Raw genomic sequence first — 14,843 nt, forward strand, 5'->3', positions numbered from 1 at the left:
CTATCTGCCAGATTTTCATTTCTTCAAAGGAAGCACAACGCTACAGTAGTATCAAGACTTGAGTCCTATTTGTAACTCCAACCTTCTGAGCAGTTCACCACTTTGTCCTGAAAATGAGGCTTGCTTCCTGCACCTTAACAATAGCATTCCACAGACAATAGATTGTCTGTATACAGCTAGTTTCTTTGCAAACTTGCTAAATCAGATACTTTGTAAGTATCTGATGTGTACCTGCAAGAAGAAAGACCATAAATGCTGAATGACTAATAAGATTGATCCTGGTAGGAAAGTAACGTAAAGACTGAAGAGGACTTCTGTGCCAAGTCTATGGGGCCATCCGTGGTCACAGCAGCATAGATGCAAATCAGAAATTGTAAATACTGAGTACTTGAACCATGGTCTTCAAGCCTGTATGTTTTCCTGTTAATTCCACTAGGAAATTCAATGCTGCGTATGAAATTCTGAAGAGGTTCTCATTAGACGTAAAGCATGGTAGTTGCAAACAGTGCACATGTAAAGGTACATTGCAGCTGAGCTGTTAAGAAGCTGACAAACTGAAAGCATGGTTAACATGTATTTTTTCTACAGCACTGGAAAAAAAAGATCTTTGACATTTTAAACAGAAATTTTGTTTTGGCAAACTCCAAAGTGCAGCTAAATGTAGCACAACACTAATCAGGAATAAAAAATAAATCAACACTAAGAAATACCAGTTATCTTTTTCTAGTACAGGAACATATGAACATAGTAAATCTGAATAAATATGTTGATTAAGTGCTTGTGTAAATAGAAAAGTTGCCTTACTGATTAGCAAAAAGAAAACTTAATATAGAGACTACATTGTGCTGCAAATGAACACTGGATTACTAATCGATGAGAAGAAAACTCTTTGGGTGAAATAACAAAAATGTGGAAATGGAAAAGAAGATAAAATTAACTATTCAAATCAGGAGTTTCCATCTGTTGAATTAAATCATAATTAAAACAATGGTTTGAATGATTAAATAAGATGTCTTTGAGACGCAGCTTATATATGTCTGCATTGAGACACAGTAGGATTTTTGTTAAAGAGGAAAGCAGGCAGTTGTATTTTTGCACATTGCAAATGATACAAGCTGCCAGAGATTAACATGGAGTAAGTGCTGGAGCTATAAAAAGAGAAAAGCTTAGGTAAGCAGCACTCGTATAGACAAAGCATACAGCTGAGGAAAAAATAAGAGTTCTACTGGAGAGAAAATAAATTCTAACAAGTGAATGTAGTGGGAGTCTCAGTTGTGAAAGGATTTAAAGATTAATCCAGTGAGTGTAAAACTTGGATTAAGTTTGTCTGACTTTGGATAGAGATACTACCTTTATGTAGAGCAGTCGCTGTTCTGCATCCAACAGTAGATTATCTACAATTGCTCACTGATTTTGCCGTACACATTAAATGTGACATTATTGATTTTCATTTTACTCAAGGAATTAGCTAAAATTAGTCTCTGCAAGGATACCTGCAAGGTCTGTAAAAAAGAAATGGTACTTATCCAGCTGCAAAGAAAAGTCAGAAATTATAGACTCATCAGCCAAACTTTGTGCCATGGAGAGTTTTGGAATAAAACACTGAAGAATCAATATATGTGAGTGCTGAGATAAGACACTGATAACAGTTCACCCACAAGCCCCCCACTATAGTCTGTCATTAGATGAACCAGTCTAATTTTCTTGCTTACGAGAATAACTAGCTTAGCAAGGAAGGAAGAAACAGTAGCGTATATACAGAAAATAACCACCTATGCCGCAATACAGAAGAAATGTTTGTGGGAGCAAAGTATTTTACAAAATACATCTGAGTCAACTAAATAGCGTCGTTCGAGGCTGAATGGACAGAGCTGTCATATTTTAAACAGGGTAAGTAATTATTACGCTCTATTTGATCCTTTTAAACACTCAAATGGAAAATCCTGATAGCAGATTTTAGAGAACGCAAAGCAAAGCTAGAGGAATGAGTTTGTTCACTTAAAAAAGAGAAGGTTACAGGTAGAGATTTTAACAGTTTTCCAGTGCGTGAATGGTTATTAGCAAAATGTAGTGCTCAGCTGCTCTTCATCCTCACAATAGTAAAATATTTCATATGTTAAGCATTTGAAATTTCTTTGCTGTGAATTAGGCTGATTTGTTTTCATCATTCCACTATGTAATGTACTAAAATAATTTATATAGGCATGCTGTAAAATTGTCTTCATTGGAACTTTTCAAGAAGATGGACAAGTACCTTTGTTGTTGGCTTAAACACCTTTTAGCTGAATTTCATGCATGAAGCTGGAGTTTCCTGAAGTCCTTTGTAGCTCTCCATTCTTACATTTCAGCAATTTTAGTTATAGACAAAAGACTCTTTGAGGCAGGATATATCACCGTTGTGTTTATGCAGTGTCTGAAACAATGATGAGGTCATATATAGTACATCTCTCTGCATAATTATCTACAGAGTAGTCAAGAATAAATGCAACTGATAACAAAAGCCAATTAATGCACAGAAAAACAGAAAGTTCAAACAGACTAGAATGGTTATTTAAGATATTTATGTTTATTTATTTATATTTTCTGGTTTGCACATATATATGTCCTCTCTATATTATAATTTATTAATAAGTATCCTTTTTTTCCTCATATGTGATGTTTTATCATTATTTTGCTAACAAATACTATTTACAGTGTTCTTACAAAGTTCTAGTTTTATGTGATTGGCATGCTATGGAAAAGAAAATTGTTCTAATTCTCCCAGAGTTTCCTTGCAATCTTTGATCCGCCCATATTTGATCAAAGCTGGGTACAGAAAAATTTATTGTCTCAAAAAACGTATAGAACAAGATTATTATTATTCTACAATGTGAAATTTCCACCAGCTTTCCCAGACCTTCATAGAAAACAAACCCCAAAACCTAACCAACTAAACACAAGCACCCTTAGTTCGACAGGAAAAGAGATGAACCCTTCCCAAGCCCCAGACAGTTTCCTGGGGTGAAGGATGCTCAGGTAGGGATGACTTTTACTTGAATCAGACCAGCACATTGAAGATTACTGTGCTGTATTTATGAAAGAAATGCTTAAAAGAAGAGCAGCTGGAAAAGAGAGAGAGAACCTCCCAGCCCATACAAAGAAGAGCGATCCTTCAAGAATTCACATCTAGTTGTTAAAGTAAGCGTGGCCTAATAGCCACGCCCTATGGATCTGGATTACCAGATACTGATTTAAGAATGTTTTCTTGCATACCTACAACTATTTCAGTGCAGGTTTAGGCTACTGAGGTAAGCAGAGGTGTGAGTGTTTCCAAGCTCAGAAATAAAAGGAGTTTCAAAAGTTGTACGTGGAGTTAGGTTCACAGGACAATGCAGAGATCGTATGAAGTCCTGGGCCTACACAAAAAACTTTATTGGCACTAACCCTGTGGTTCTGACAGGCAAGTGAAGCCTGGAGATTGAGCAAAGAGAAGCCTTATCAAGGAGGTGGAAGCTGCACTGGGGGACACGTGTGTCAGAAACCCAGCTGAAACCAGAGCCTTCTTGAAGGACTGTAGACTGGCCAGTCAACTGGATAGGAAGCCAGGCCCTTTTAGAAAGGTGGGATTTGTCTGAGCAAATATAAGTGCCAGTGCCATAAGGGTATATGCATGGGCTAGTCAACCTAGGCTCCCTATACATTCACTGGACTACTGTGTTCCTGCTGTTTCCTTTACCCTTGGTGGTGATTCATCACACACCAACTGAAAGTTAGATGTCAAGTCTGAGTTAATCACCTTGTGTTCCCCTTAGAATCATAGAATCAGAATTGTAGAATCATTTGAGTTGAAAGAAACCCTTAAAGGTTGTCTAGTCCAACTCCCCTGCACTGAACAGGAACGCATACAGCTACATCAGGTTGCTTAGAGCCCCCCTAGCCTGACTTTGAATGTCTCCAGGGACGGGGCATCCACTACCTCTCTAGGCAGCCTGTTCCAGTGCCTCACTGCCCTTACTGTAAAAAAACAACTTCTTTATATCCAGTCTAAACCACCGCTCTTTTAGTTTGAAACCATTTCCCCTTCTCCTGTCACAACAGACCTTTCCAAAGAGTCTATCCCCTTCTTTCTTACAGCCCCCCTTTAGATACTGAAAGGCTGCTCTTGGGTTTCCGGGAACATTTTCTTCTCCAGGCTGACCAGCCCCAGCTCTCTCAGCCTGTCCTGATAGGGGAGGTATTCCATCCCTTGGAGCGTTTTTGTGGCTCTCCTCTGGATGTGATCCATCAGATCCATGTCTCTTTCCCCTGACCATCAGTGGAGAGAAAAAATCTATTTCCAGGGTGTGATTCATCTCACGTTAGATGTGCATGTGACATATTTTCCCCTGTAATGGCTCCTGCAGGCTGGTAACATGTGATTTAAGTGCCCCTGTGTAACTGCTTCAGAAGATGACTTTGTAATTACCCCGTGGTTGAAATTCAGGCACCTAATACAGGTTTAAATGAGGATCTCAGGGGAGCCTTCATACTGAACTTTTAAACCCTCTGTGAATTTACCTCACATCCCCTTCTCATTCCCTACCTGACTTGAGAAATAAAAAAACAGATGCCTTTTGGAAGTGATAGGGAGAGATGTACAGAAAATGAAAGCATCTGATGGATGGATATTTAGATAGTAATGCCCCACTTCGTGCATGTTTCTGTTGTCAGCTAGCCAATGAAATCAGCTGGCAGTAGGCTCTGGGAATGGATTTCTAATATGTTGTCTGTTACCTCTTCTGAACTTCAGAGCCAAACGTATTAATGAGTATCACCTAATCACAAAACAAGCCAGGTGCCATAAACAGAAGTTCCTTTTACTGTTGATATTTTATCAGTGTTTACTTAGCAAGAATGAGCTAAAATATTACAGCATGACTTGCAATTTTAAGCATTAATCAGAGTAATAAAGAATGAGAAGTAATATGCAATAAGTTCCTTGAAATTTTATCTGTGATCTCCTGATTTGGTGGGACTGTTTGCGAGCCCACTGAGGATCAGAGTGCACTGCAAATGCCCAGGCAGCACCACGAATTCATTCCTGTGAAAACAGCGAGCAGTTTTGTTGTGCACAGCAAAATAGTATAAGACATCCAGGTATATAGAGCTAATAAAGTATTTAGACATTTTTATGAGCAGTATACTGTGAGACTGCTCTTCCAGTAATTTCTGCGTTGAAGAAATTTGGATACAGCAGATGAGCAATAGATCATACACAGAATTATATGAGGTGATAAGAAATAACATCTGTACCAGTTAACGAGCTCTGGAATTTTGAATAGCTATTCATATATACATAAACATTCACATAGAGAAATGTTTGTTTAAACTACATTGTATTTTATATGTGACACAGTTTTCCCTCTAGAAAAAAATATCCTGGTGCATTCTTGGACATTTTTGCAGAGAATCATCTCATCTGCTCCAAGATATTTATGCAAGAATCAAGGCAGACTATGTTTTAGTTTAAACAGAATTTATCAAACAGTTTTCATGTTATCTGATGATAAAATTAATTTGTCTGACATTCTACATGTCTTTCCCCCTTTTAAAATTTTGGATTGTATTTTTGGACAGCCTCTGGCGTGATGGGAGTACTGATTCTGTCGAGTTTTTGGGAAATGTCATGGCACAGAGAATAAATTATCCAGCAGAGTGAGACAAAGGCATTAGCAATGCCAAAGAGTTCAAAGTGAATCAGACCTCCAATGTACGAAGCTGATTTAAAAATCATAGCATTTCATCACAAGTCCTTTTGAGGGGAGGGACTTGGCCTTCTTATTTTTGAGGTCTTGGGATTTATGTTTTTCCACCTTTCTCTGTAGTGTTCAAAGCAGTTAACTTACTTTTTACCTTTTGTTCATTCTCCTTTTTTAAAGTGAAAGCTGATGGTTTCATAGATCTCTGGAAATTGAAGCCAGCAAATTGCATGTCACGAAATTCATGCAACTGTGAACAGCACTGAGATCCTACCTTCTCTTCAACTCAATAAAGACTCAGAAAGAAAACATCTGTTTTTTATATTATATTTTCATTTTTTGGAATAAATCCTGGAAAAAACATAACTGTGATATTCAGCTCTAGCTCAACTTCCACTGCTGAAATGAAACAGTTTCTGCTCATTTCAGTGAGAGCTGGAGCAGAACTTCTTGAGCAGTACTCTTTTTCACATCTCTGTATTCAGAAAACAGTTCAGGACTTTGTGACAGTTTGCTAACTCATTTTCAATATGAAGAACATAATGGGAAAGATAATTTTAATGTCACAAATAAGCAGGCAAACATGCCTCAATTTAACTTCCTTTCAGGTCAATAGAAACTTTCCATTAACTTTGCTGGGCATTGAACCAACCCAGATAAATCAAGCTGAAAATCTGAATGGAATCTAAATAAAACTGACAGCCTAGAGTGAGATCCCAGCTAATAAGCTTAATGTATTGCCAACACCAAATTCAGAAGGCATGTGTGCAGCATTCTAAAACAATCTAGGCAGAGTGGATCAAAGGGTGTGGAGGAATTGTTTTGTTGTTGAAAGCATAAGTGGGTAGATTTAAATATAGCAGCAAGCCAAACTTAGATTAAATTATTAAGCATATTTTTAGGCTCTTTAATGGGTAAAAAGTACTAGATATCATTTTTGACCAGGTTATTGTTGCAAGAAGTAATTTTTCATGAGTGCTATGGAAGTAATATCTCTGTCAGCAGTCTGTAGCACATTCAATCAAAAATGACTCAAAGCAGAACTTTTGTAACGTTAGTAATAACTGCACTGAATCAGAGTCTGTTAATTCTCTACATAAATGACATTTATTAAGACTGGCTTCTGTTAATGACACTGCATAGGGCTGCACTTGGCAAGCGGGTAAAGTGTAGTAGTTGTACACTGGCAGTGTATCTGCTTTGTCCTAGTGTCACTCAGATATGCTACTCACAGCTTCCCTTATTTCAGCCTGACACGCTTTTGTGTTTCCTGTGTCCTTGCTTTTGAAGAATTAGTTGTGGAGATTTTTGCAATACTGTATGCTTCCAGAGCAGATGAGATCTGGATAACATCGAATTGTTAATCCCAGTCCTTGCCTCTGACACACCTATGATACCATCCAGAGTACCCTCCAGCATGGTCCAGTGTTCTCCACTGAGACTTTTCTTGCTATGTTTTCAAAAGCCTGATGGCCACGTGTCACTGCCTCACTTATCTTCAAGTTTCTTTCCCTCTCTACCACTTCTGATGCATCCCCCTACCTTTTGACTGCAATGTTCTCCCCTGAGGCTTAGTCATCTGATTGCCTCCTGTGCTGCCAGGAAATCAGCCCACCCACTTAGCTTTTGGGGTTCTTCTTCATGAGCCTTCTATTCAAGCCCACCTCTGGTTACTGTTCTTTTGGCCTTACATCTTTGTTCAAGATACCACTACTCACTTGTATAGATTCAGCTGCCATCTTACTTGTTAGCCAGAGATCTCTTCCGGCCACCACAGGAGCAGATGTGGTTTCACAGAACAAGATGGAAATGGCAACACCAATTCTGTGAGATCCTTTATAGAAGCAATGAATAATGTTTCAGTAGTAAACAAATGGCTTTTCAACCTCTAAACAAATGGAATGCTTCAAGCAAGTGCAAAAGTCAACATGTTGCCATAAATGCCATCACTGCTAACATGCCAGAAGAGGAATAGGTAAAACTCAGGGCTCAACAAGATGTTCGTATCTCTCCAAGGGATATACATGGAACTTTGGTGAGTTCTAGATCATGAACAAGTTACCATGGCGTAGCAAAATACTGTGGCAGTCCAGAAGCAGCAATTTAACCGTGCGGCAACTACCAGGTTTGGTGGTGACTTAATCTTTTTGGACATTTGAAACACTTCTGCACAGCTCTAGTTAAATGTGCTGTATAGCAGTACTAGACATCAGTCCACGAGTTTACAGCTTTTGTTGGTCCCCCTGCCTTTGAGACCCTGCTGAGTGAAGAGACCCTCCCTACAGCTGTCCTTGCTGCTCCTGCCAGTGCACAGCTCATCAAAGCTGGAACTGTGCAGGTGGCAGACCTGTGCTGATGAGCAGCACCCAAGGGAATGGCACCAGAGACCTTTGTGTGCCTTTCCACGGTCCTCAGTGCAGAGCACAGCTGAATGTGCTGGCCTTTTGAACTCCTCCTTTTTGCTGTTAGTTCTGTTGGTACAATCTCATGTTTGATTTAAATCAGAGGAATTTCACAACGCAGCAAGGCTCTTTCACTATGACTGGGCTTTCACTCCACTTGCGGCTCTCTCTTTTCAATCATTCCTTTTCAGCGAAAAGTACTTACCTGCTGTCAGCCTTTGTACCACAGCAGGATCAGGATGCCTTTTTCTGTATGATGCCTTGGCCTGAGTCTCCTCGCAGATTTTGAGTCTCTGTTTTTTCTCACATTTCACTTCCTTCAAAGCTTTGGTTTGGACTAGGCTATTTCTGCTATTCCATCATTGTTCTCTGGGAATTGCAGTTGGTATTGCAAATGTTTATTTGGGTCTACAGGAGTTAATGAAGGTTTTATAGTGACTCATGAGAGCTCAGGCTGTGATTCATCCAACCTCTACTGAAAATTCTTTCCAGAGCCAGGTCTCCCAGACTGAGACACACACTCCTAAGCTCTCACATGTTATATTCCATGCTTTGGAATTCTCTCAGCAGAATCACTGAGCATTTTAGCTTGAATGGCTTTCAAAGTAATAAGATTCAATTTACCTTTTGTCTTAGTGTAGATCTTCATGCATTATTGCCATCATTTCAGTATATTTCTACTTATTTCTTCCTGCAGTTTATCCTCCAGATTACTATTCCCCATTCTATCTTGCCTAGCAATGTCTTACACTTAGAATATAAAGTTCTCCTATGACTCATATTCCAGGCAAAATGCCATTCATTCTAACAGAGTGAAACCAAATGTATATTCCCCACATTAATTTATCCAAATCTGTTTTTTGTTCAGGTCATTTTCTGCACTTTCAGATACATCTTATTTGTTCCTAACGTCTTCTGAGGCTCTCACTGCACTTCAAAGTTTAATAGATTAGACACTACAGCTTCGCTATGAAACAGGTAGGTACTGAGAGGTTTTTTTTTTCCAAGTGACAAAGTCAGGCATAGCTTATAAAATTCACTAATGGTCATAAACTGGAAAATGAGCTGTGATCTGAATCAGCTTCTTACTCTGAGCTTAACTCCTACTTATTTTTACCTAATCACCCTTTCCTAGGTAGGCATGTGTGTAAAGCTCATATTTTTAAAGCTAAAATGTATGGCATGATTGTAACTTTGGTTTTAATTGGGAAAAAGAAAGAAGCAGTTGGGAAACGCAGTTCTGACACCCAGGGCCATTTTACTGCTCTATATTAGCTCTGTCTCGCAGGCTGAAAATTATGATGTGTTCTTAATTTGTTTTAGGAAGCTGATGCTAAGTCTAGAGGAGCATCCTTTTTACAGGATGCTCATATAGCAGCCCATCAATTCATCACTTTTCAGGCTGAACTTGGAGCTGTGAGCAGTAGCTGCTTATCTCAGTCAGCCCTGACAGCCTTTTGAGATTTAGGATGAATATATTTCTGACCTCATATTGGGATCGATGTGATTGTCATCATTGTATGCTCTCTAGGTGTATCTAGTGTATGTGCTGTTATTTTTCCTTTTCTCTTGTCTCCAGTTAAAAAGGGTTAAACTATAGGGTTACCTGTAAATAAAACTACTTATTTGATGTTTTTCTTGCTAGGGGGGATATCTTCCTTACTGAGCATTGCAGCAGTATCTTTTAGTTTGCAGATTCCTGCTTTTGGGCTTGAGTTGATGCTGTGTAGGTGGTTTTGTAAGGACACCTAGAAACTAAAGTCGGCCTTGTGAAGCTAGTCAGTCTGGCTAGGAAGTGAGATTCTGTCTGTAAGGGACTGCTCAGTGTCTGGGCAACAAGATGCATTTGTGCTCCAACTTGTGCTCATTCCCAGATGGCATGAGTTGTAGTCAGCAGCACTTGCATGGGAACTTAGGTCTTTCCTGGATGTCTGGTGCCATCATTGCACAGTGTTAGTTACATGAAACACACACACAGGTGTTGGAAATGAGGGCACAAGCAGTCTGAGGCTTCAGCATGGGTTCTGAGACAAGCTAATGCCCATCCTGCAGATAGAAATACTTGGAACTAGGGCTGTTAGTTTGGGCCTCCAAGAACAACTACAAAAAACTAAACCCCAAGGCCAGAAACAGAATATTGTCAGTGTGCAACATTCCTTCTCACTGTCTAGATCATATCGTGAAACCAGTAACAAACCCCAGCTTACTAGGCAGCCTATCATGTGGTGAAGGGCCTGAAACAAGCTTCCTTATAGCAGCTTCCCTCTCAGTAATCTGCTTCAAACCCACCCACTTCAATACCTCTAGTATCCTTGCAACACAGCAGCCCACATCCCACCCAAGCTCCATCACAACCAGCCCAGAAACCATCTCAGCGCTGCTGACTCCTCCGTATACCTGAACTTCCTCAGGAGATGGGGTTGCAGAAATGAGCTCCTCGGGTGGACATGACTTCACCCGTGAGGTGACATACTCAGAAAAGAGAGCAGAAATCCTTATTTCTTTTGGAACCCCAATGAATGGGTAAAAGAGTAGTTTTCTGACACTGACACTCTCTTTATTTAAGAATATTTAACCCGTTTTTGCAAAATGTAACTGTGTCAAAGGAAGATTTAAAATGACCCCGTTCTAAGAATCTAATCTGCCCAAGTACTGTAAGCCTGACACATTGGACTCAGTGGGCGTGTGGAGTAATAGTAATCTGCAGAGAAACTGCACAGGATGTTACAGACTTTTTTTATTTCACAAGCAAAGCCGTGTCAATTCTTGCCATTTTTCACTAAAAAATATTTTCCAGTTTTTAATGCTAATGGTGGGTCTTATTTAAATCTTCTCAGTGTCTCAGTTCTGAATTTAGTGGGTATGAATCACACAAATGTCATATAGACTTCTTCATTTTTGATTTATAAATACATTTATGGATTGCATTAACCTTCTTAGCTATAGAATCACATTAGAAGCTATTGCTCAGAAGACCATACTCGATCCCAAATCCTTTCCAATGGCACATCTTCTCAGGATTGATCTTCCAGGTTTCACCTGTTCTCCGAATATGATTCTTTCTTCCTAGATCTATAACTTTATGTTTGATTATATTTTCTGTTGATATCCACTTTACCATGCCACGTGTGGTGTTACATATTATTGATCTGTCTTCGTTCTTCACATTTTTGTAGTGTCTTTAAGCATCATCATCAATTAGGCATAGGTATACTGTTGTTTTCTTCTCAGTATGTTTGTCTGTCCCATGCACCTTCCCACTAAATCTTCAATACATGAGTTTATTGAGGTAGCATAGTTCTAGTAAATGCAAGATACAGAAGCAATGGAGACACGGTGCATTGTGTTTGCTCATTCTCCTTTATTATGGGCTACATCATGTCATTTCTGTTAACTGTGGACTGGGCCTTGCTCTTGTGAATCTATTTTAGAGGTATCTGTAAGAGATATCTGTAGTCTTGCAGACCAATCTTCTAAAAGTAAATTGATTGATTTACATGCATGCTGCTCCCACAAAAGACACTGAGACACAGCACTGTGTAGATACCACAGCCTGGTTCACAGGGAACAATCACACATGAGGAGTAGATCCAGGAAAGATTGAGTGAGAACGATTTAAGAAATTGTACTCACTTTACTCGCTGAGAAAACAGACTCTCTATCCAGCTACAGTGACATGTAGCTGTTCCTTATGATAACCCTTCTGAAAGCATGGACAGGTTCCAGCACCTGTACTGACAAATAACTCCATGAACTGAGCCCTCCTGCAGAAACCCAGAGAAAGGCAATTGCACCCTCTTACCTATCCTTAGCAGACATAAATTCCTCTTTCCACAGAAATCTAACAGTATACAGGCAGGAAGATCTGTACTAGGAAAAGAAAAGATCATCAGTAACTTGAAACAAAAGTGTATCAGAACAGAAATGCTGATGAGGTGTCAAATATTCCTTCACTCTGCCCTTTTCTTCTGGTAACTTAATAGCAGTCCTCCTGCAAGTTATCAATATGATTATCTCACAGATAGGAGTTTCTTAGGAAGTCCTTCAGGAAAGCGTGACACGTACATTCCCAAATACTGCTCTAAAGCAGTACATGGTAGACATTATGCATTTCTAATTTAAAACTACAATAAATTTGTTTCTTATTCACTATACATTCACTATTCATATATAGTGAGACCAGTAAGACTGACAGATGAGCAAAAATAATGTTTTTTACTCAAGGAAGTACTCACTAGGAAACATAGAAGATTTTTTGAATCTGTTATTATGTAAGTTTGCAGCATTTGGGGTTTTTTAACCTCATAAAATAGATTAACTATATAGTATTTATATATCTAGCAGGAATATCCATTTTTTGAATCAGAAACACCCTTTTGGAAAGTTTGGCTTTGTATGCTAGAACTTAAACCAATTTGTAAGTGTTAGAACCCAGGCTAAGACCAAGGGTGGGAGTCTCACTATTTGCATGGCACAAAGCTCTTAGAGATTCCTTTGAAGCACTTTGTACCGAACACAGTCAGAGAAAAGGTCTTAGACCAAATGAATCTGGACCTGCCTGTGCAGGTAATATCCCTGTATTTTGCTTCTGAATTACTGTTCTCTCTACATAACCCAGCACCAAATTTCTTACATGAGTTACTGTCATCTTGTATAGAATCTTTCCTATCGCTTCCTAGGCAACAAGGCATTTTAATAGTAGATTTAGAACTAATTCACAGAACTAGGCAATCACCCAATTACACCAATATTGCCGTTAAATTAAACGTTTTTGCTTCTTGGGTCAGCTTTTTGTTATGTGTGGACTCTTGGCACCACCTAGTGTTTGAAAATGTATACCAACGCTAGACCTCTGAGCACTACGAAGAGGTTACAGCTGCAAAAAAAAAAAACAAACCAAAACAAAACAAACCACTGGTGTCGTGAACCATCATCTAATTAATTTCATGCAGTTAAGTTTGTCCAGTTACAGAATACAAATATATGAGAGCAGGCTATGCAAAAGCCTGTACATACTTCTGACTCAGGACTAGAAGGAATGGCCTCAAGTTGTGCCAAGGGTGGTTCAAGTTGGATATTAGGAAAAATTTCTTCTCTGAAAGAGTGTTAAGTCACTGTTCCTGGATGCGTTCAAGAAATGTGTAGATGTGGTACTAAGGGGCATGGTTTAGTGGGGAAATATTGGTGGTAGGTGGACAACTGGACTAGATGATCTTGGAGGTCTTTTCCAATCTTGGTAATTCTATGATTCTATGATTCTATGACTTCCAGTCCCTTGTCTCTCTCATGATATTGCACTGGAACTATTATATCAATTCAGATAATCACAGAGATCAATTCAGATCTCTGTGTCCATTAATAGCAACTGCAGAGTACTTTTCATGGACGTAAGTAGAGTGATAGATGAATCTTTGGGCACACTTTGGATGGAGAAAGTGATTTTCTGGTCTTGTTCTAGGTTAGTGACAGCTTCTGATGTAATCCATAACAGCAGCTCTCTGTATCCCAAATTTAGCTAATGACTGTCAGCTTTTCTGGTTCTTGGATGAAGTCCTTCAGAAACAGAACCATAAATACATATATATATTGTATAAGTGCACATGCTACTCTTCAGAAATGTACCAACAGAGATTTTCTGTCCATATTTTGTATTTCATTAGTATAGCTTGCTACGAAGACTTTTATTTTAATAGAATCAGTGAGAGGTATGTAGTTTTAGCATAGAGTGCTATGGCTTCTAAAAAAGCTGATGCAGCATAGTCTCTTATTTCTGATATCTTGAGACCATGACTTGCAGCAGCTGACTGAAAAGATCTGTGTGAAATGCAGTATGGTTAGCCAAGTGTGAAAGGGAAATAGTGCTGTGATAGCAAATTACAGTTCCTTCTACGTGCTATGAGAAATGTAGTCGGAGAAAAAAAAATTACACTCAATTGTCAGTTTATGCCAGGCCAAATGAAAGCCAGAGAGAGGTAATATCATTTTTAACTGATAGCTTTGTCTTGTTCTTGTGAGTCCATGAATGTGACCCAGCTGCTGGCTGTTGATGTATTGCCAGGAAAGGCTGGGAAAAGACAATTTGCCATAGTTAACTAGAGATAGAGGCAGAGGATGTGTGGAAGACAGAGAACAGAGAGGATATTCAGCATTTAAATTAAACTTTGTGGATCCTCATACATATATTGAGTTTGGCTGTGCACAGAACATATTATAAATGCTTTCTTGGAAAAGCAATCAGCTGGATTAGAGAGCCTGAGCCATCATTAAGGAAGTAATTGTGATTGCCTTTCTATGGCTCCCTGAGAATTAGACATCTGGTTGGCCTTTACACCCTTGCTAGTCAAAGGAGAGAGGCAGAGCTTTCAGAAGGTGATTCACTCCGTGTATCTAAGACTTTTATTTTGGAGTGGAGTGGATCTAGAGCTTGGTGGGTAGTTCTTCCACTCCTGGATTGTCGAAGAGGCCTAAAAGGCAAACTTAGAGATGACACTAGATTTAGAACAGTTAGGTGGGATGAGACTTGTACTAAGTCGGAGGCAGAAGCGAAGTGAAGGAACACATACAGTTAGTGGCATGAACTCCCTTTGCTGTTTTTCATTCAGCATTCTTAGGGTTAATGTCATAGGCATAACAGTCTTCAGACTAATCTCTTGTAAGTGGATAAAATGATCTGCATGTGCTTGATAGCTCTGTTCCTTACTGCCCTCTGCCCATGGACTCTATT

General features: G+C 39.1%; 1 long non-coding RNA gene across 2 annotated transcripts in view; it reads left to right on the forward strand.

Annotated features, from left to right (window-relative positions):
- Positions 7,783 to 14,843, forward strand: part of LOC110395929 — a 38,431-nt gene continuing 31,370 nt past the window's right edge. For both annotated transcript variants that reach the window (XR_002436690.1, XR_002436691.1), the window contains exons 1-2: positions 7,783 to 7,842; positions 8,988 to 9,097. This is a non-coding gene — a long non-coding RNA (uncharacterized LOC110395929). The remainder of the gene's footprint in view (positions 7,843 to 8,987; positions 9,098 to 14,843) is intronic.

The sequence above is a fragment of the Numida meleagris genome, chromosome 3 (assembly GCF_002078875.1).
Source record: "Numida meleagris isolate 19003 breed g44 Domestic line chromosome 3, NumMel1.0, whole genome shotgun sequence".
NCBI classification, from domain to species: domain Eukaryota; kingdom Metazoa; phylum Chordata; class Aves; order Galliformes; family Numididae; genus Numida; species Numida meleagris.